This window comes from Anser brachyrhynchus (assembly GCF_964034855.1).
Source record: "Anser brachyrhynchus genome assembly, chromosome: 9".
NCBI classification, from domain to species: Eukaryota; Metazoa; Chordata; class Aves; order Anseriformes; family Anatidae; genus Anser; species Anser brachyrhynchus.
Window position 1 is genome coordinate 14,522,128 of NC_137703.1, and position 22,044 is coordinate 14,544,171.

General features: G+C 39.2%; 1 protein-coding gene and 1 long non-coding RNA gene across 7 annotated transcripts in view; one reads left to right on the plus strand and one right to left on the minus strand.

Annotated features, from left to right (window-relative positions):
• Positions 1-18,587, plus strand: part of AMER3 (APC membrane recruitment protein 3) — a 38,769-nt gene extending 20,182 nt beyond the window's left edge. For 2 of the 6 annotated variants that reach the window (XR_013955101.1, XM_080604843.1), the window contains one exon: positions 1,790-12,639. The gene's annotated coding sequence lies outside the window, so the exon portion shown is untranslated. Of the gene's footprint in view, positions 1-1,789; positions 12,640-16,257 lie in introns of those variants that run through there. The other 4 variants (XR_013955099.1, XR_013955100.1, XM_080604845.1 and 1 more) reach the window with 4 other exon arrangements.
• On the minus strand, positions 1,798-20,399 carry LOC308199973. The gene is made up of 3 exons (XR_013955132.1): positions 20,085-20,399; positions 19,001-19,101; positions 1,798-1,931 (listed from the first exon to the last, which is right to left on the minus strand). It is a non-coding gene; the product is annotated as an uncharacterized lncRNA (long non-coding RNA).
• Between the last annotated feature and the right edge of the window lie 1,645 nt (positions 20,400-22,044).

Here is a 22,044-nt window from a genome sequence, read left to right on the forward strand (position 1 = left end):
ATATATTATAAGATATAAAGACATTGTTCCCATCAGTGTATACAGAAATTGTAATGCTTATGACCCCCCAGCAGTTCAATCAAATCACCATCAAATTATACAGAAACATAAAATGCTGGAGCAGCTTATTGTTTTCCAGGTAAGACTAGTCTCTATTGCAGTGTGTCTCAAACTTACTTAATTAAAGGGCCATGTAGTCAATGAATATATAAAAAAAAATCTAATGATCAGGCAGCCTTTTAAAAGAAGTCCAGAGAACAGGCAACTTTCCTCAATAAAATTTATTCTAAATATTGACTGCTCATTCATTTCTTCTATTTTCCTACTTTTTGTTTGTTTCCTTTGTAAAATATATGTTTTCCACTTTATTTTCTCAGTACTTTTACCAGCGATGTTCCAATATTTTACAGACTGGTAGTAACCCCAGAACCCCAAGCTATAAACTGCTGCTCTGCAGTATTTTCTGAGCCATCCAAAAAGTCTAGATTTCACAACCAGAAAAGGGAGTTTCCACCTTTCTAGTCAGCTTCCAATAAAAGCTTTTTCCTTCCAGCTTAGCTATAGTCCTTATCAGTCACCATTGTCTACCGTAACGCCTTTCCCATCCTGCTTTTCCTCTCTATGCCTTAATCATGTTTTAGGGAAGCTGTATTTTTGCAGTGCCAAATCCTGTAGTTCTTTTCCAGTCTAACAACCAGTAAAACTGATAGCATACTACTCCTAAGACCTGCAGGATTTCCTCCGAAATCAATGTCACAAATCCTCATCATGTGTACTCTCATGTGAACCGTGCTTCACTGAGCTGTGCCCTATCTCTTCAGATCAGCAGGGTAGGATTCTTCCCTGAACTGAATCGTCATATGTCTAGAGGTATGCTATCTTCCTTTATTAGCTAAAGAAATAAAGAAAAAGTGTACAATAGTGTTAGATGGTAACTATTATTGACCTAATCCTGAGTAGCAGAGGGACCTCAGCTGTTTTTGGCTTATCTTCAGGGAGGTCATTGAAATTCTAAGTTGCCCACATCGTCAGGCAGTACTGACAAAAATAAACAAAGAAACTAATAAACAGTTTTTCCATTTCTTTAGCTAATGTTACGCCTTACAGTCTACCAAAAGAAATGGAAAATCAAGCAATTCAAATGAATGTACCTGGCTGAATGTAGACTACAATTAAGATTTTTCGTCTAGCAAACATTGAAATCTTTATGCTGAAAGTCAAAAATGAATAATAAATTGACATGTATTGTGGTAATGTATTTTAAGCTTTAGAGACATCTTCTTGAGAGGCAATACCAATCTACTGGAGGAATACACTCTAAAACTACTTGCTTTTCTATTACCACCCAGAAAAGGCCTAGTAGATTATGGCAGGAGACAAATATAACAGAACAGCTGGGTTACGCTTCAGCTGTACTAAGAAGCAAGCAAGCCAGGAACACAATCCTCTATAAGCCAAAGCCACTTGGCTTGGGCAGGATGGATGTTGTACACTAGATGGACTTCTTGGCAATCCAGGAAGCCACTGGAACAGTTCCAAAATGGAGGTGGTGTCCAGACCTCCTGCATTGTGCTAGAGTTACTGTAGCTGTACTAACTCCAAAGAAGGAAGTTAGCAGAATTAAAACATTCTGTATAAACTTCAAAAGAGCAACCAAAATTATTATTACATACCAGCACCTTGAAAATCTGCTAGTGAAACACTGGCAATAACCTAAGCAGCACAATTTAGCTATCCTACAGGCACTCCTGTTGTTATACTTTTAAAATCACATACTTCTTTCCTGCAGATGCCCAGGATACACAGGCAGTGAGGAAGGACAGTTGTTTCTCCACAATCAACCCAAAGCTGTTTCTGTGTTCCTGAGGAACAGATTTCTTCAAGTCCTGACAGATCTCCATTCTTTCGAGTCTTCAATGGGCTGGGAAGACCTGGATAGTGTAAAAATATAGATGATAAAGGCTCTCAGGAGGGACCAAAGGTTTTTTTTGTTGTTGGTTTTTTTTTTTTTTTTTTAAGGAACAGCTTCCATTTGGCCTGACCTGCTATAGGGGCTCAGAAACCCAGATAAACCTATGTTCTGGGAGAGCGGATCAGGTACACTATGCTTCCACGCACTTGCATCATTGCATCATGAGGCACCTTAGCCAGCCCTGCATACACAGCCTGCTTAATCAACAGTTTGAGTAACTGCCCATGGATCATGGAGCATTAACTGTAATTGCAAATCTACTTGTCACCTGTGACTCTATGCAGTGATTTACTGAAAAGCACCCTCCCTACAGTGTACATGCTATATACCATCCTTTCACATCTCCTTTTCACAATCTGCTTCACAGCCCAGCCATTACATAGTTTCTTTATGCTAGCATGTCTGTGAAATAGGCAACGACTTTGGCCCAAGAACTGCAGTGCTCAAATAAGCTGACTTGTTTAGTTTGTGAGGCCAGTTCTATCAATAAATGCACTGTTAGTCACTGGGATTTCTGATGGGATGCTACATGCGTTGAAAGGATGAATGCTTCATGTAGCTTCCAATTAGCTTGGAGATGTTTTCTGGTTCTTTGCCTAGAAGGACTCAGACAACAGTAGCATTGTTAGCAAGGAACTACCACCTCTTAATGTAGAGTTACAAGAATTACTGGCTTAGTAAATTACCACTGACCTTCTCTTATTAGTTTGTTTTTAATTATTCATGAAGCTTTTGGAAAAGGCTATAGAAAAGATATTTTAAATTAGAAGAGCTTGTATTTAGAATAGATGAGCGTTTACAACCCTGTGGTACCAAACTATTGTTCAGAGAAAAAAGACAGGATTCCTAAAGGATCCTAGACTGGCTTCCTTACTGGTCTGGAAAAAAAAGAAAAAGAAAAAAGAAAAAAGAAAAAAGAAAAAAGAAAAAAGAAAAAAGAAAAAAGAAAAAAGAAAAAAGAAAAAAGAAAAAAGAAAAAAGAAAAAAGAAAAAAGAAAAAAGAAAAAAGAAAAAAGAAAAAAGAAAAAGAAAAAGAAAAAGAAAGTTCAGCAAAACAGTCCTTTTAAAGAAAACTGCCTTTTGGCAATTGCATATCCTGAGCACTCTCCATAAGGATGGGGTGCCAGATTTTATTTCTAATCTTCAGACACAGCCTCTCACAATTCTGCATTACTGCCCTGGTTCTGCTGCCTCTTTCACTTAGCACCGATTCCTTTCTGCAGGGGGGGAAGAGATGACGACCAGAAGATAACATCACTAGAAACATTATCTTGATGTGCTAGCCCCAGGAAAGTGGCTGCAGAGAGAGCAGTTCCTTATCCACCTCCCTCTATCTTTTCTTGTATGTTGTTTGGACACAAAGCTGCAGGACTTCCAGGAACGGACTTCCAGACCCTACTCTACTCAAAGCAGAGAGAGAACTTACCCTTAGCCTGACTGCAGGCATGTGATGTTGTCTCAGTCCTCATTTTATTTAATTAACCTAGGGAATCTGTAAAAAGTATTGATTTCTAATAAGGTAATCATCCACAGAATATATATCAATAAACTTCACCTAACAAGACTTTACCACTCATTGTATCACTCAGCAAGCCACTTATAACAATGAAATGGAAGATAAGAAATTTAAAGTGGGGACAACTGAATTAAGAATAAAAGCACAATACAAAACATTTCACAGTGGAAAACAAATCCTACCATAAAGGGAACTTTCTCCAGCATACAGGGAAAAAATCCTTAATTTGATTAAGGATCTGACTATTATCAAGTCAAGTGAGGTGAATATAGAAAACCTTGATTTACAATGCATTGAGACAGGAGATTCACAACATTTTACAGGAAATAGTTTCTTAGTTTCTTGGACATGAGTCCATGATAATATAAATACCCTCAAACCAGCATAATCAATTGGCAATTTTTCTAAAAAATTATAGATCTGTACATAGTATATTTCCTCATGTTTTTCATTTCTTTCTTCACTTCTCTACCTGTCCAGTTTCCATGCTGGGAATACGACCACTTCACCAATCTTTCAGGTATGTTTTCAAATCTCTGGTCTGCAAGCTGGTGAAACCAGTCATTTTCCCAGCTGCAGCTGAATATTAAAGGTTTCTCAGGTGGGCAGTCTGATGGGCAGTGGCATTACATCTTCCTTTTCAAGAAAACTCAGTTCCAATTTCCTGTGACTATTGTTTTATTTCTCTTCACCTAGTTTTCCACATTTAAAGTTATTAATGGTATTGGGCTAACCTCCTTTCTACTGAACAATTCTAAAGATCAACCCAAAGTTAGGCAAAAGCATAAACCAACCAAGAATGGATAGCAATGGATCTGATTTTGCTTGAAGGGCTCAAGTCCTTCTTCAAAGACAATCTCTTAAGATGGGGAGGGATCACTAGCAAGACTGATTTCCTTCTGTTTTGTACACTAATGTCAAACACCTAACAAAGTCAAAACTCTGAACTCTCTAATTTATAACTTAGTATTATTTCACAACTGTATTTCCACAAGCATAAATACCTAAGAGTACAAGGTGCAATGGATGATACCCTTCACTATTTTCTGGAAGCCTTGTGCTTTTTATACCCTGGCAGATAACTGAAAATGAACAACAAATCTTTGCGTTTTTATCTAAATTGCAAATCTGGAAAAGCACTGCTCAGCTCAGCTGTAGTATCAATGAGGTTCACTTCAGTGGGAATTACAACTGATCAAGGCATGAAGGCCTAGATGCAATTTGTAACAAAATATTGCAATGGAAATAACAAGATTCTTGAACTTCTGTGCAGTATTTCACAAAGTTGAACTCACACCTTCCATAGTTCAACAGTCTACCGGAGGAATTCTGTACTCATGAGTGACAGAAGAAGAGACACAGTGACAGTTATGACACACAGCTACAGCAGACAGAAATAGACAGATTTTTAGGATGGATACTTTTATTAATAGATTTGACACTAATCATTTGCATTTATATGAATATGCAAAACATGCATATTGGATCAGATGAAAGCTCCATTTATCTTTTCCCCAGTAGTGACCAGGAGAGAACGCTTATGAAAGAGAATAAAAGTTGGGCAAATGAAAAGTAATCCACATTCTCTTGTGTTTCTCACTGTCTGGCAATCTGTGGCATTAAGCTATTTAAGCTAGAGGCAAACGACATTCATGCCACTATATATAATATAAAGATCTACCTCCCACTAACTATTTAATCTCATTTTGAACCAATACATACTTTGGCTTCCATGATATTTTGTGCTAATGAATTCTACTTTACCACTACTGCCTGAAGAGTATTTGGGAGACTATTAGGCCCTGTATTCTATGACAAAATGAATTGTTCCCTTTTCATCATTTATGTACCATTCATGTGTTATTTTCACATTTCTAGCAATGACCTTTCCAAAGTAATACAGAAACATGTATACAACTGGAATATTAACTATTCTCCTTGAAATTACAGAAGCCAAGATTATACAAACTTCCTAACATTTTTCATCAGGTGATGAAAGCTCAGCAGTATGCTACGTATTAGCAGGAGTGAGGGGTCATATGATACTGCTTTCTCTTCATTTTCTATTCTACAATTTCTTATTACAAATTTTACCCATGAAATTTAGAAAAACCCTGACTACTGTGTCCTGCTAACCTTCTAAGTGACTTTCTTAAGGCAATGGAAATAAAAACATGAAAACACAACAAAATATTCATTTAGGATGTCTAAGTTGCTACTTTTCATCTTTTAAATAAACAGGATGTCCATATACTGTGTTAATTATGCTGTATAGATGTAATGACCTTTTAATTGATTCATCTGCAAGAATACAAATAATTACCATACAGAAATGCTAACCATGTTAGTCATCTGCCTTTATCAAATAGTGCCTCCTTTCCCCAGAAGGAGCAAAAAAAAAGCCACGTTCAGCTGATCTTATTGCAGTGGGGAACCCCTGGACTTAATTTCCCATAGACTCCAACCCATACTATATTCACATCATTTGAAGGACATGCAAGTTTACAATAGGCCATGTCCTAATTTTGGACAATGTTGGGGAGAGGCAACAAAACAGTCTGCGTTGCAGTTATGAGATGAAAATAGGTCACTGATTCAATGTTCTCTGACAAAGTGGTGGGTGAGCAACCCTAATAGGCAGTCAAGAAGATGGTAAATTGCAGGCCATAACCTTAGGTTTGATTAAGAACTGTAAATCCAGTGGTTCCTTTCTCCAAAGAGTGCCTTTGTGGAAAGGAACTAGCTGGATGGCTAAGAAAAAACAAACAAACAAACAAAACAAAACAAACAAACAAACAAAAAAACAATAAAAACACCTTTCAACAGTATTATCACATTATCAAAAATCAGCAACATTTCTGGGTCACACATTCATACTGGCTAATCTCCTGTTGGCAGAGCAACTCTCTAGGATCTGAAACAAGAGCATCAGAAAAGCCTTCATAGATGACTGAAGCAGAGGAATGGAAAGATAACACAGAATTATTCTCTTCACCGGTCAGTGCAGTGCTGGTATAGCTCATGTGCTACTGCAGGAAACTTAGCTGCATTTGTGCTTTTCTGTTTGCATTTACCTCTAGGTTGTGATTGCTTTTAGAGCAAGTTCAGTAACACAGGCATTATCTTCTGTGTTTGTCATCATTATCTAAGCAGATCTGCCTGGATGCAACATCTGTGGCTCACTCTACCTGGCTCATGGTAATAACCAACAACAGAAAGACCTGTCAGTCTTCACAGAGGAATACCATGTTTAATATTTAGTATTAGAAAAAAAAAGAATACTGTCTGGAAAGAAGTATGTTAAAACATAACAGTGTTTGCACAATATCTAACGTAATGTGGATGTTTTCACCGTTAGAAAATCCAGCGATGGCTCAACGTAGTACTTACTCTACTGGAGTCTGTAGGAGAGACTCATTTTCCTTCAATGGATCTCCCTCAACTCCCAATATAAAATCCCCTTCTTAGTTCACAGCACTTGTAACCTATTGTACCCATCACTGGGCAATGTAAGCTATTCACCTTGGCAGAAACCTAGAAGTTATAAGCTCAAAGGAAATAATTTAGGCATTTGCCATTTGCCTACCCTGAAGTGTTTACCAAGATGTGTCCTGGACTGACTCACTTCTTTGCCTTCCTGTTTTTCTAAGAGGCTACTATTAAGTTAAACCCAAATAACCATACAGACAGTTTCTAAATAACAAGGTTGTAATACTTAAAGAACTTAGGACAGTCCAGACATATTGCTGTTTTACATCATAAACACTGCTGAACATAGCACAAGAAAACGTCTTTCTCTCTTTCTCCCTACCCTATGCATGGCTGACAGTTACATTTATCAGATTCCCAGCCCTGACAGTTAAAAAAAACACAAGAAGGTAGCTTCCAAAATTAAAACATTCTCCTTCAGCAATATGAATGGAGTCATTTATACTAGCTAAGATGTACCTCTACATTCAAATCTCTAGCTACCTGCATGACATATACCAAACTCAATAGTAAGTTTTGAAAATATCTCAAAAAAAAAGTCCTTAGAATAACATCTAAGTTTTGTTTGGATCTCATCTTCCTTTTTTAGCTTGTTGGAGGCAACTGAGTTTCTTTAACAGTGATAAACATAGTCTATTGCTGGAGTTTGTATTTAAGAAACAAAAATACAACTCCAATACTTCAGAATTCTGCAGAAACTGTAAATTAAATCCCTTGCTAAAAGTGATTGGTTCTAAACTGCAAAAAGCCCAAAACTCTAGCATTATCAGCACTTTTCCTTAAAGTCCCTAACACATTAATCAGACTAAAATTTACAGTCTTGTGTGTCTAAATTTAGATTTCAAAAGCAGATCCAAAATTCTGACTCGGCCTGTACTTTTCAGCTGTACGTATTTCATTGGGTGAAAACATCAGACTAAAACAGGGACATTCTAATTACATTAGTCCAGAAATGAAAGAAAGTTAAAATCACCCTGACGCTGAGCTAACTGCACACAACAAGGGGGGCATTAGGTAGATCAGCTCATCAATAATGGAATATGAAGACTTTCAACACTAAGTAGGTCAGTGGTACATATTTCCATTTTACCACTAGTCACTTAGCAGCCTACTCACATTGAACTCAGACTGGCTGCTTTCTCCTCTCACCAGACAGACTTCAGCATCACAAAACCTATCAAATTTTGCCATCCCTGTTGAGAACTTGTCATCTGAACATGTGTGGGGATTGAAGCTGGGTAGTTTGAAGGCTGAGTCATCCAGAAGGTTGTGTCAGTAAGTGCATTGATATTGCTTATTCTGTGTCAGCTGGGGGAGTACAAGGAAACAAGTCTGTGTGGCTACTAAAAGGTACAAATCTGTATAAATTCGATCCCAATTTGCTGTATTAAATGGAAAGCTTCCCATCCACAGATACTCTAAAGAATCACAAATCCCTCCAGATCTTTCGAGCAATTTGAAGGGATTCTAAATCAATACATAGCATGACTGAAATATAATATTTTGAGATACTTACATGAAGCAATACTGATAGCTGCGTTACTTTTGGTTCTTTTACTAAGAAAATACCAACACAACAATGGAAGCACACTATTCTGGAAGTCCCACTTTTCCATAGTGGCTGTAATGAATGAGTTTTAATAATTTCATTTAAAGGAAACTTGCTTGCTCTTTTTCTTTTCAAAATTGTTGCCACAGGGATATAAGCAGAAAGCTGCCCAGGCAGCCTAACAGATACTTGCTGAGACTGTGCTGAAAAAAAGTTCAAAGCTGATAGAAAAGGAGCTGTCCAGTTCAAAGTCAACATCACCCAGCCCTGAAGGAGAGTAGAACAAGTGGAAATGTAGAGGCAACTGTCTATTCACAATTCATGACATCTAACATCTACAGTAAGAATGCTGCTGATTAACAGAAATCTGCAATGGGACTCTTGCTGGGTACATTAATAACCAGACAGGAGATCTAATAGCCAAAGGCAGTCTAGAAAGCCAAACAGACTATTAATCCCTGGAAACACTTACATAAGGGTTATTTTTACTGCAATCAAGCTAAATAGGAAAAGCAAAATCAAGCAAACTTAATACATCTCTATGGCTATGTAGATAGTGACCTCTCAGTGTGGCATACTGCACATAGCATGAATGAGGGATTCAAAAACATAACAATTATAAAGACCAGATATGCAGGAATGAATCAGTCTGGTAATTTTAACTGCTAAATAACATGTTTTGATTGGGTTAGCATGTGCTCCCACCAATACAGAATACATCATTTTTTCTCTATTGATAAACTTCATTGATAGTATCACAGTTACACTCAGGGAAAAAAAATTCTATTCATAAATCCTAAATTATAGAAAACATTCCCTAATCTATCTGTTAAATCAAAACATTTATTGGAAAATATGTCCAAAATGAATATATGCTCTAGAACATAACACTTTAAAGCCAAATCTATTTGCCACCTCATGGCACTTTTCATTTGTTCTCCTCATTCTTTTTAACTGAACAAATTATTTATGTGAGTAATGAAAATAATCTTATTGTGCAGCTTTTAATCTATTATTCAATAGCTAAAAGAAAAGTATAAATCGCCCTTTCTATCAATAATTCAGGCCCACCGTAGCTTTAGTGCTAATGTAGCCATTCAGCTGTCCCCCCTTTACTAGTCTCATACATTTTTAATGCTTAGGTTGTTTGTTAGGAGGTCAAATGTGTGGATTGTGATTAGAAATGCAGTTATCAGGTGTGGGAAGGTCAACTGAAGAAAATATTCCTGCTGCCAACAAAACAAACTAGAGTTTAGGAATGGAAAGGAAGACCACACAGTAGGGTCCTCAATGCCTGATTTTGCTGGAGACAGGAAAGATAAAGTTCAGAGAATCCTAAGCTGCCTGTGCTGAGGTGGCAATCCTAGATCTTGGCATTTATGGCTTTATGGCCGTAGCTTTAGCTTTATGGTTTGAGGGGCATTTGAAGACAATTGCTCTTTAAACACCATAATAGTTTTTAAAGCCCTAGAAGTATGGATGGTTTCCTCATTCTACTTTTCCTGTAATACATAAATCAGATAATTGCAAGCTAAGCAATAAATTTGTTTGCAAGGCATTTTCATCAGCTGATAACCTCCTTTGAGGGTGTAATTTTCCCTGATAAATGTTAACTCCTGTGGAAAAGATTAGTATGTCATGAGATCTCTTCATGAGGGCTGCACAACCTCAGCTCAAACAGGCACCATCACCTCTCAAGGGGGGCACAGAAAGTTCCTCAGAACTGACACCAGAGAAATCTGTGAACTTTCAGACCTCTTCCATGAAACAGTGCACGTGAACCTGGCATTAAGGAGCTGCTATTATCTTTGCACGCCTTCCCATTTTGTGGAACACAGAGGTTCTGGTACACAAGATGGGACCTTTTCCCCAGTGTTCCTGGAATAAAACATTCGTCTCCCAGTATAACAGGCTGCCCCAGGGAGACTCATTCTTCTGCTGAAGGTTCTATAAATTAGCTGAAGTTCTGAATTGGAAATAATTCCTTCTTATTTTTTGCTCTTTGAAAACTTGACATGACCCAACACTTTTTAGAAAGAAGTAGTGATAGATTTGCCTTTATTTATCATCGCTCAAAATGAAGCCACTACAATTACATGTAACACTTGGCAATTTCTCTGTAGCTCTATTGCCTTCTGTTTGACCTTCTTCGATAAGACAGAGTGAAATTAGTTTGTTCCTGAAAGTGTAAGCATTCATTTTAAATCTGGAATTGTTCCACACGGGAAATTAAGCTGGTTCCTCTGTGTGTCACATCACTATTTCATGTAGATTTCCATTCCAATGAAACTTGTAAATGCCCATATAAACAGCCTATACAATGGCTGTTTACTACCAAAAAAAGTATCAGAGCACTGAGGTGACTGGCAGGATAGTGGGCTATGCCCAGCAAAAGAAAAGGAGTTGGCTTAGGAAAATTAATTGCAAACATACTTAGTACGGTTTGGTACCCGCTACAATGATTGCAAGGGGCTTTTTCAGTGATCTTTACTTAAGCGAATCAGCAAGCATACTGCAGAGCTGCAAGGCAAAGATGATACAGGATTCACTGTGATCCACGCTGACTGTGCCCTGCAGACACAGCTAGCTTGTTCTGAACAGTCAATGAGCGAGATGCAGTTGTAACACTGCTAACTGCCTGTAAATACATTTTTGAAAAACTGAACAATTTGGGAGGCTGTACTTGCCTTCATTACCATTTCAATCAACAGCAGCAAAATGCAGCACTGACAAGATTTGAATGAGTATTCAGTATAAATAATCTGAAAGGCTCATGTTAGCTAGGGGAAGAGATTATTTACAGGCAATTGTATTACATGCCTCCTTTTTGGCAAAGATTTTGCACATGTGAACTTGTCCCGATGCATCAGATCCAGGTCTGTGCAGGCAGTTCTTTCATAAAGAGAGCTAAAAAAAGAAATAAGGTTGAGGAAGGTGGAATGGAGGCAAATTGATTTTCAGACTGCCTATGACCTTGACTCAGAGGTTGAATGTGAGCTGTGAAGCAGACAATGAGGATGGGAACAAGCTGCAGACAGCAAAACTGCAGACTTCATTTGGAACCAGAGATTACAGACACAAATTCTGACAGCCTGATCCTGCCCACGAAATCATGTGCACTAAGCATGTGACGATACTTTAACTTACAGGGAGAGTTGGGTACCTATGAAAGCACAACTGAGTTCAGATACTATTCCTCCCAGGGATAACACTTTACAAGGATGTCATTTGAGCCACTTGTGGTAAAAAAGGAGTGGTATGTGTGTGTGGGGGGAGGGACACAGACAGACAGACGGACAGAGATTTCTAGGCAATATATCAATTACATTATCACATTGTGATAATCACATTTGTTTACATGCTCATGGAATACTTCTACTAATTCACCTTCTGGTCTGAAATTTTTTAGGATGTGTCTGCAGAAAAGAAAAGATTCAAAGGAGGAGTACAGTCATGAAGGTAGAGAAAATTACTGACGTCAGGGAAACTACATGTGATAGAGTTAGGAAAGGCATGGAAAATGAAGAGTGGCTGCTTAACATTTGAAGTCTGTCACTGACTTATGGGGACAGATATAAACTGACCTGATTACCAGCAGCACAACCAGGGACCACATTACTACTACATTACTATGTTTCTCCAACAAGAAACAGTTAAAGAGGCTGGTGGTTTTTTGTTTGTTTGTTTGTTTTCTTTTTTCCTTTCTGTGCCTTTTCTGTTGTGTAGCTTGGGGAACAGGAAGCTGTTCCTAGCAGGTTAGGTTAGGTCCAGACTGGGAGTGCTTTGTCAGCATAGGTATTATGCTTTATAATACGCAGTATATTATGCTGGCACAGCATTCTCAGGCAGATGTAGTTTGTAACAGCAGAAAATGTTTTTACAGTATAGCTTCTTGATTCCTTGGGAGTGACAGATCAGCTTTCTTACAAAGGTGGCTTCTGGCAACATTACCGACAGGTCACACCCCAGCATGTTGATCTCTGCCCAACTGTGTCATGGCAAAATCTGTAGTACTGTCCTGGCCTTTGAGCTATAGATGAATTACTCTTCTACCTAGAAAACACTTTTTAAGACCCCTGGAGGAACATATTAAAGGTTGGAGAAAGAAAGGGAGCAGAGCTTGCACTCTATTTCTTTCCTGTCATAAAACTCATTCTAACTCAGGTTGAGAATTTGAGGTCTACAAGGAAACAAAAATGCACAGTGTTCAGCGTTATAACATTATATAAAGGATTGATAGACATCAATATCTCTAGACTCTTATGCAGAGTTCCTCTTAACTCATGGGGTGCCAGAATAGCTGTGGGCTGTTTCTATTTGGATGGTGAGTCTTCAGCAAGACTGAAATCCAACCTAGTATTACCAATAGTATTGGAAGTTTCCTACAAAATGTGCTTCTGAATAGAAATCACTGTATTTATTTTTGTGATTGTGCAATAGTGTGCTCAAGGTGCTATTCAGAAATGATGCATGCCCAGAGAAACTGAGATGAGTGGGAGATGAAAGTTCTTCCTGCAACAAATGGGCCAATTTGTGATTACAGTATTTTAAAACCATATCTTTCATTGAAGAGGAGCTTCTGAATATCTCCATGGCAGTCTGTTGGAATAATTTCTCTGTGTGATTTGGATCTGCTGCTTTTGATCAATTCTGTACTATTAATGGGCAAGTGATTCTAGGCAATTCTAGGCAATGATGCATTTTTCGGATTTTCCTGGAAGGATTTTTTTTTGTTCCAGTAAATCTGAACTCTCACAAAATTCAAAACTTTTGAAAAGTAATGCATTCTCCATCTGCAAATCATTCCATCAAAAATATTCCCAGCTAACTTCTAATCTACATAACCAGCTTGAGCAATGAGGTCTGTGTGATAATGCTAAAGCAGAGCTATTAAATAACCTTGGCATCAAGGTTACAGCAATTCAAATGGCAAGGCTAGACAAAGAGTGCTTCAGGGCATTCCCTCGTGGTAGAAACAACTCCTGCAAAGGGCCTGCTTCAATTTCCCTTTCCAAGCATCTACTTAAATTAAGTTCATCAGCTATTTTTTTTTTTAAGGGTGGGGGGGAGGCATTGGAGTCTCTACTGATCTCTTAACTGATTCTGTTATTAGTATTCCAGTCCTGACTTTGATTTAGAATCTCACCCTCCTGTCCCCTTCAGCTATTGTCAGCGGGCTTTTCTCCTAGCTTGGGGAGTACACATTAGCCCAATCTTCCTTCACATATATGGTTAACTCTTCACTCATCTAACCACTCTGAGTCCTGAGGCTCATAATGCTGGCATATCTTTGTCCCAGATGAGAAAAAGAGAAACTTTATATTGCCCTACTACAAGATTCTTAATTCCATGCCCTTAAGGGATCAGTGACCCTCCAGTCTAACTTGCCCTGACATTAGTAGCTTCCAAGACACTCTTCTCTCTAGCAAAGGATACATCACATGTTTTTAAACAGATTTGCTTAGGCACATGAACAACCAATCTTGCAAAACATCCCCTCTGGCCTTAAAGGGTAAACAAAAGATTAGAACATGTTATGTTTCTTAGCAAAACTCTAGAAAACTATATGATTCGAAAAGAAAAATAATTGCAAAAATCCAAGTACATACAGTGAGGCTTAGAAATTTAACTGAATTTCTAAGAAATCACAAGAGAATTAAGAAAAATTTTCAAATGTGCTTGTTGGAGGCAGGACTGAGAGTCAGGACATCACTGAGACTATCACACAGTTTTAATTTGCTGGTACAGCTGAGATACCACAAAACCTGCAACACAAAAGGGGAGTCGCTAGGAGGAGCTGATTAATTAGGTGCCAATAAAGGCTGGGCTGATATTTACCCATAACTCTAGGGAATGCGCATCTGCAGATGAAATGACTAAGCTGCCAAGGGAACGTTAAGAAGCCAACATTCTGCCACAGAACTGGACTTAGCAGTGAAGATGGCAGCCTCAGAAATGGCAGGCTGCAGAGCCCTCTTGCACTGCCAGGCTGCGGCCGAGACCTGAACACCCAGCTTGTCGGATCTGCGGCCCTTGCTCACCCGGCTGCTGTTCCTGCTCTGCTGTGCCACCTTGTGCTCGCCAACTGCCAATACACTGCTTCATGGAATGAGTTAGCTGCCCGATATGACCATTACAGTCCTTCCGGCTTAAACCTGGAGTCAATAATAATGCATAAGCCAGTCTGTGCCATATGACGCACCTATAAACAGGAAACATGAGTACTGGAATGCTGTACCATCAAAATCCTTTCTGTATTCTTGTGAAGGTCAAGATCTCCATGGATGTTTTCGGATGTTTCAGTGATTACTGGCATAGTTTTGAGTTCATTGCAAGTCAGATCATCAAGTAAAATCTGCACAGTGGACATTTCTCACTATTGCTACTAGAGGCTTTGTATTATTCTCTGTCCTTGCCTTCTGGGCTTTCAAGAAGCATGTCCCAGCAGGGGACACACATTAAGATCTTCCCAATCCCATTAACAAATCTGGGGCTGACTTGTAGTATTTAGAATAAGCACATCACCACCCTGAGTCTTACATACCTCACTGTAAAATGGATATAACATTTATTTCACCAGCACAACAGGGCTTTGGTGAGATTTTTCAGAGCAGACAATGCTTTTGAGATCTGCAAACCACGCTACTTGCAAGCTGACAGAAACACCTTCCTGAAGACAGTCCACGCACTGGGAGCTCAGCAGAGAACATTTAACCAAAATAAATCACAGGAATCCAAACAGATGAAGAATGCCTTTGCCTTTAGTAGCTTTTCAGGTCAGTTTTACAGACACATGCTAAACCTCCCTATTGTTCAGGGACTGCCAACATTCAGGTTATGTGAGGATTTTCAAATGCCAAAACCCTCTCATCCTTGGCAAGCACTCTGAATGACTGGGGCATGGAAAAGAAAATGTACTTGTTAGGAAAAATCTTAGGAGTGATAGAACCTGGGAGGCTACCCGATAAATTCCTAACTGCAGCCGATCTGGCCTCATCAATCTAGGCATGTGAAGCCCAACAGTTGAAACATGTTCGTTACGTAAAAATCGTGCAGCAAGGGCCCCTCTGCTTGAGGCTGCTACGGCAGACACACAGAGATTACATCCCAGGGTCTTGAAGCTAAAAGACCAGCCACTAGGTGTCAGGGCTGTATTGCACAGTGCTAGATAAGAAATTGGTTCATCGGTCACTTAAACCATGGAAAAACAGCCCCCAGGTCAAGGAAAATAAACTGCAGAAAGCTTATGAATATCCCAAATTCCTGTGCTGGCCAGCCAAATTAAAAACAAAAACAAAAAACAAAAACAGCTGGGATGGACTTCACTGGTATACAGAGATTTAGGAGCTCCTGAAGCTGTGGCTCGGAGTATTGCTGTACTCTCAATTCCCTCAAGCTGCATCTAACCCCTGGACTTCTTTATGTTAGTGCCTTCCCACCCATGAAGCAAGTCACTTTGCTGAGCCTTGGCAAAGGACTCTGCTAAGTCTGCCCTGGCTTTCTGAAAGAAGACACATGAATGACTCCAGAGGAAAACAACTGGACCCATTCAAGCCTATTTGATGTGTTTTAGTGTCACTACTGTGAAAGCCAGCAGCAGAGACAGAGATGTGACATTTTGAGTTATTCCCATTTTTATTTATTTCTCTTTGTTCATTCTTTCAACAATATATTGTTAAATAAAAAATCACACATAAATGTGAACTTACGCTATTTTTGTTTATATTGCAGGTGCAATGCTGAAGAATCCACATCTAGACCTGGATGCTGCCCCCCTTCCACACATTATATAGCATGACCGGGTACCACAACACTACATTGATGTCAGACTCAGCAAGGATTTCTCTCCAGAGATCCCACTTGAGGTGTCGCAGAAGCAGATCATGCCAGCCTGTCTAACTAACCAATACAGTTAGGAGTTCCTGACAACTTCACACACTTGAAACCATATTTGCAGATGGGTGGTAACTAATATTCCTTTTAAAACAAAAATCAGGAGAAGAAAAGTCACTTTGTTCCACATAGCAAAGGAGACAGTATTTCAAAGGAAACTATTATTTCTCCTACCTTACAGAGGCACAGGACAACAAAAGATTTGTCTAACATTATTTCTCCCTGAAATTGGTGTCCTCTTTTCTCTGCTCTTTTCCTTGCAAGTCCTGATAATCTGTCAGAGCTTCCCAATCCCTGCTGCTGCTCACATTAAAAGTACCCAGATCTCATTTCTTGTGATCTCTGCCCTTACTGCAGAGGCAAGTGAGCACTTCTGCTCTCCTCACTTTAAAGCTGGGCTATGTGGCACGGTCAATGCTCGGCCACTGATCCCTTGCGATATTACGAGTGCAGACAGGAAAGATGGGCTTTTTTTCCTCTTATATCCCAGCCTTTGAGTTTATGGGCACATCTAGCTGTAGCAGAAAGCATATTGCACTCTGAAATTCAAAGGTCCTGGGTTTGGTCCATGCTGCCAAATGAACAACTGTGGAACTGCATTATAAACCACGGAAAAAAATGCCTGTGGGTAGTCTATTCTAATTCTCCCCACGGAGCTGCATGAATGCCAGTGCAATGCTGGGGGAAAGCACAAAATCTTCATGGCTTAATCATTCTCCAGTTGAAGAACGAACAGAAAATCCACTTCCTTGAGATCATATTGAATCATGTGTTTACTGGGATTGGCTGCAAACTACTTTAAAGTAAGATGAACAACATCTTCTTAGGAAAGAAAGAGACGCTGGTGAAATGAACCCATAAATGCGAATATTCAATTTCGTATATGGGGTGTAGCTGTGAGAACATGTTCCCTCAGCCTGCTTAAGAGCCTAACATAGTACTATGCCCCTTGAGAATTAGAAGTCTTAAAAAGTACTTAAAAATTTCAAATAGATAATATAGAAAATAAAGATAAATGATGAAAAAACTTGCACAAACTTGTAACTATAGAATTTCAGATAAGTTTCTATGAAACTGCTCATCTGTTTCCTGTCCTGTTTTTACATGAATGGAAGTAGTGAACAGTTAAGTGCACAAGTAAGATCAGAATAATAATTAAAAAAGAAAAATATCTATGTACTAAGGACAACCTTGAAAGAGGAAAAAGAGGGTTTTTCCATCTCATGGATCACTAAAATGTAGAAAAATGTTCTGAGAAATATTATTTTTAAAAAGCTTTTTTCTGTTAAGGACATCAAGCTTTGACATTCCTTCTTTTAATGCAGCGTTCATTTGAGTTTCAGAGATGTTTTGGGAACTTCCAGCACATAGACCTAAATATCAGATATGAAGTATCAGGTACCTGAGTACCCTTAATAAAACACTACCTACTGCTGTGAAGGGACAGAACGCTTAACACTTTAGAGAACCAGAGTGTAAATAATCTTATACAGGTAAAAACGTCCAGAAAAAAATGTATGAAGAAATATCACACATACATGCACTGTCGAGTAAGTAAGTGTTCCTTCCAAAAGCAGAGTACTAAAATGGAGTTTGGGTATTCCAGTCAAAGATGAGTGACGTGAAATTAACAAAAAGTTCAAGATTCATTTTTTTGCTTCACTTAAAATGTTTAATTCTCCTAAGTAAGTTAGAGTGGTGGCAAGATATTGTAAATCCTTACACTGTGCAGGAAAGGCACAAGAAGCAAAAAAAGCTGTAGGTCAACTAAGGGATATTCAGGAAAGAACGATGTTGCATATTCTGACTTTTGCTCAATTAAAAGGATATAGACCTGTGGTACTCTTGGAGGCTGAAATATGCATGCATACCGTATGTATATACACACCTAAAAAGAGGGTTCATGCAAATTTGTTGAGTTCAAGAATAGGGAAGAAATAAGAAGCATGTACCATTTAAAAAAATCCGACTAGCAGATTAATAAAATTTACCATATACATATTATTTATTATGTAATTATGATACATACATGCATTTATATGTTATGTTTAACATATTTTGTTAACTATTTTTCATATATGTCATATTTGATATATATATGCTCTATGTATTATATTTTAGTTACCATATTCTACATTATGTATTAAAGTCACTTGAATTCTGTTACATTTGGTCTCTAATCAACATAATTACATTGTTTTACATGACATTAATGAATCGCTATTTTCCAGCACTGAAAATTCATCACTCGGAAAAAAATCTACTGCTTATGAAGAGTTTATACCTTTTTTTAAATCCCTAGCCTATAACAGAGGCTTATAGAGGCACTATTCCTCTAATTCTTCTCCTCCGTACAGAATAACCTGGCATATTAGTCAATCAGCATTGGTAGAATCAGAACACTGAGATCAGAATACTATGTACTCTAATCTTATCCTGAGGAAGTCATTTGGAAAGTGGATTAGTTTCTAAACTTAGCCAGTTACTGCTTTAAGAATAGCCATGTTTAAGAGGAACGGAAGTTCTGGCCTCTCTGAGAAATTACTCCTGATCTAACTATTTAACAAAGAATCACCCTTACCTTCTATGACATGCTTTACGAATTAGTTGGTTGACTCCTTGAAGGAACTACTAATTTCCAGGCGCATCTTTAAGTGTCCCATCTTCATAAGTCTTAACTGTCTGAAGAAATAAGGAAAATAAATTAAGGGTTAAATCACAAGAGAGCACAGACTGGAGTTTAAAACTTAACACAAACTAAGTATATACGCACGTCATATTTACTTGTCTTTCTAACTGTGGCAAACCATTTAAGTAAAAGTATATTTACAAACACTTCAGAATTTCAGCAAGTTGAAGATGCCTCATTTGTTAAGCTGAAAAACTGCTTTTATCAGTTTAATTTCTGTAGTAGTATTTTAAGTACATCTGTACAACTCTCATACTTTCTAAATACTTCAGAACAATACAATGAGAGCTAGCAGATACATTCCTTTAATTGTTACTGCAAACAGACTATTTAAAATAAAATTGTTACACTACTATTAAACTATTGTCAATCTATATTCCACCCTAGCTTCAGATTCATTTACACCTCAACACACATTGTGCAGGTGCCGTCTGAACTTCCATAGCATTTGCTGATTCAAACTATATTTGCTAACCAGGGAACTCCAAACTGGCTGTGTGGTGCTGAGCACCACATTTCCCCTTGAAGTCGGTGAGTACTCAGGATGCTAAGCAGGTTGGTCCCTGAGTACTCACTTGTCTCATATTGAGTATTAAAATGGATTTAGTCACAAGCATCTGTCATTCATTTACAAGGCTTTTTGAAGCAAGAATTTGCTTAATGCTAACATAATTATAGCCATGTATTAATTCTAATATGTAGAAAGTTGCAGAAAGGGAAGGAAGAAGCTCATCTTTCTATGATGGAACACCAATACAACAAAAGCTGGTATAACTTGAAACACTGAAGTAATCAACCAAATCTAATCACATATTCTTATGAATGGGCCTTCAGTAGAAGCAGAGAACCCTTATCAAAAACAAGGTAATGACAGGCACGATTACCACCAGTGAGTGACACACAATCTCAGACACACACTTAGTTTCTTAAAATATAAACAAACCAAAAGCCTCAAATATTTTCAGTCACCTTGTACCTCTGATTTTAGTGTTTGTCACTGTACAGGTAACTATTAAGTGGCTCTCAAGCAGGCCTTGCCCTGGTTTGGCGTAAACCTTGCAACTAGCATTTCACCAAGCTGTGGAGAACAACACCAAGGCCTTAAAGTCTGCGGACAGCTGTGTGGCAGGGACACCCCTAAGGCCTCAGGGTTTCCTCATGCTGGCCCTGCACAAAAAGGAGGGCAAAACGGTGACCGCACCCCCCTGGCTGGTGGGGGGCTGTGAGAGTGCCTGAGGGCACTGACCTGCTCTTCCTGCCCAGCCCTCGAGAGAGGCTGCAGCCCCGAAATGGAGGCGTCACAGAGGCTGCAGCCGAGCAGTTCAGCCTCCCGTCATGCTGAGGAGAAGCAGGCCCCGGTGACCACCCCTTCGGAGGGGAGGATCGGGCATCTGCTGGGAGACCCCTCCAGGGGGTGCCGGGCAGGCCCGGGGGGGATCGTTCTAGAAGGTATGTGGAGGGTGCAGCAGCCAGGCTGGGGTAAGATGCTAGGGGTGCAAGCGGTATGAGCAGCGCATGGCTTTTCAGAGGCCTAGGGAGCGGATGGCAGCCTGCAGGGCCCGGCTCCGTCATGCCCATGGGTGGGGTGGGAAGGCTACGTGGTGCAGCCCGGGGTGGTGCAGGCTGGGAGATCTCTGAGGTAAGAAGGGGGGGGGCGAGGCTTTTGGGCAAAGCCTCAGCAGTGTGTGTGGAAAGCTGAATGTTTTTCCCCTTTCTCCTGGGATATTGCAGAGATTCAGAAACAGAGAACAAAACATTCATTTACTGCCACTCCTCCGCACCAAATCCCAGGGCACTTCTAATAAGCTAGGAGTAAAGATGAGTGCTCAAGCAGGTGGCCAGAGCTCTCCCAAGGAAGAGTAATGCTTGCACAGGGTGTTTACATCCTGCTGTAAACTATGAGTTTATTTCATGCCAGACCACAAGCTGCTGGTTGAAACCTCAGCTGAACTTCCTTGCTGATCAGAGGAGCTCCATTAACTTTGGAAACAGACAGTTTTCACTTTCACACCTTTTCAGCTGGCTGGGACAAGAACCAGATGTACCAGAATACAGCAAGCTCATGTTCCTGGGACACTGCTGACCCAATCCCAAGCAGCAAGCATCAGAGAGTATGTTAAAAAAGGGTGCTTTCTCTCAAAAGATTTATTGGTTTTGTTTTCTGAGGCTCGGGTGGTCTGTGGGGTTTGTATAAACACTACGTTTTTTGGCTTTCTATGTTTAGCTAAACCAAGTCCCAAGTTCTTTCAAATCTAGGCATTTATGTGAGAAAGCCTCATATTTTTCATATGATCCGGTTTCATGCCTTAATATGAGGTAAAATGCTGCTTCACCAAGCACGAAGGCTGCTTATCCCCCAGAAGACAATGTGTAGAGATGTGCCCATCCTGTCTTTCCTGTTAGCGATGTTGAGTTCACTGCGTGACGAGATTAATTCCAAAGCTCCTCAGTGTTTTTTGTACAACCTATGCTGAAATAGCTTTAGTGCTATTGGTACACAAACCAGTTAACTAGCACTAGTTTGGGAGCATTTACATGTACTGCACTCATACCTTCAGTTCCAGTGCAATTAAATGCTGTGTGTATCTCAGCGGAGGTTTCAATGGATGGCAGCCCGTCAATGACTCACCCATGGGGAAAAAAAAAAAGTATTGAATACTTCTGTGCATTTGCAAATAAGTATGAAGTGTTAAAAAGCTCAGAGAAATATGCTGAGAAATAATCCAGCCGGATGGAAACAGTCCATTGGATACCACAAGAAACCCACTTACTTACAGTGCATCACTCCGTCACTGCAGATTAGAGAGACTTTTCAGTGTTACATGCTGATTAAATCTCTGTGCACTAATGCAGGATTGCCAGTAGGTTCAAAACAATCATAAGTATTGAAGAATACTGTAGCTTCTTTTAGGATTTCTGGTAGCCAAGATGCTAGA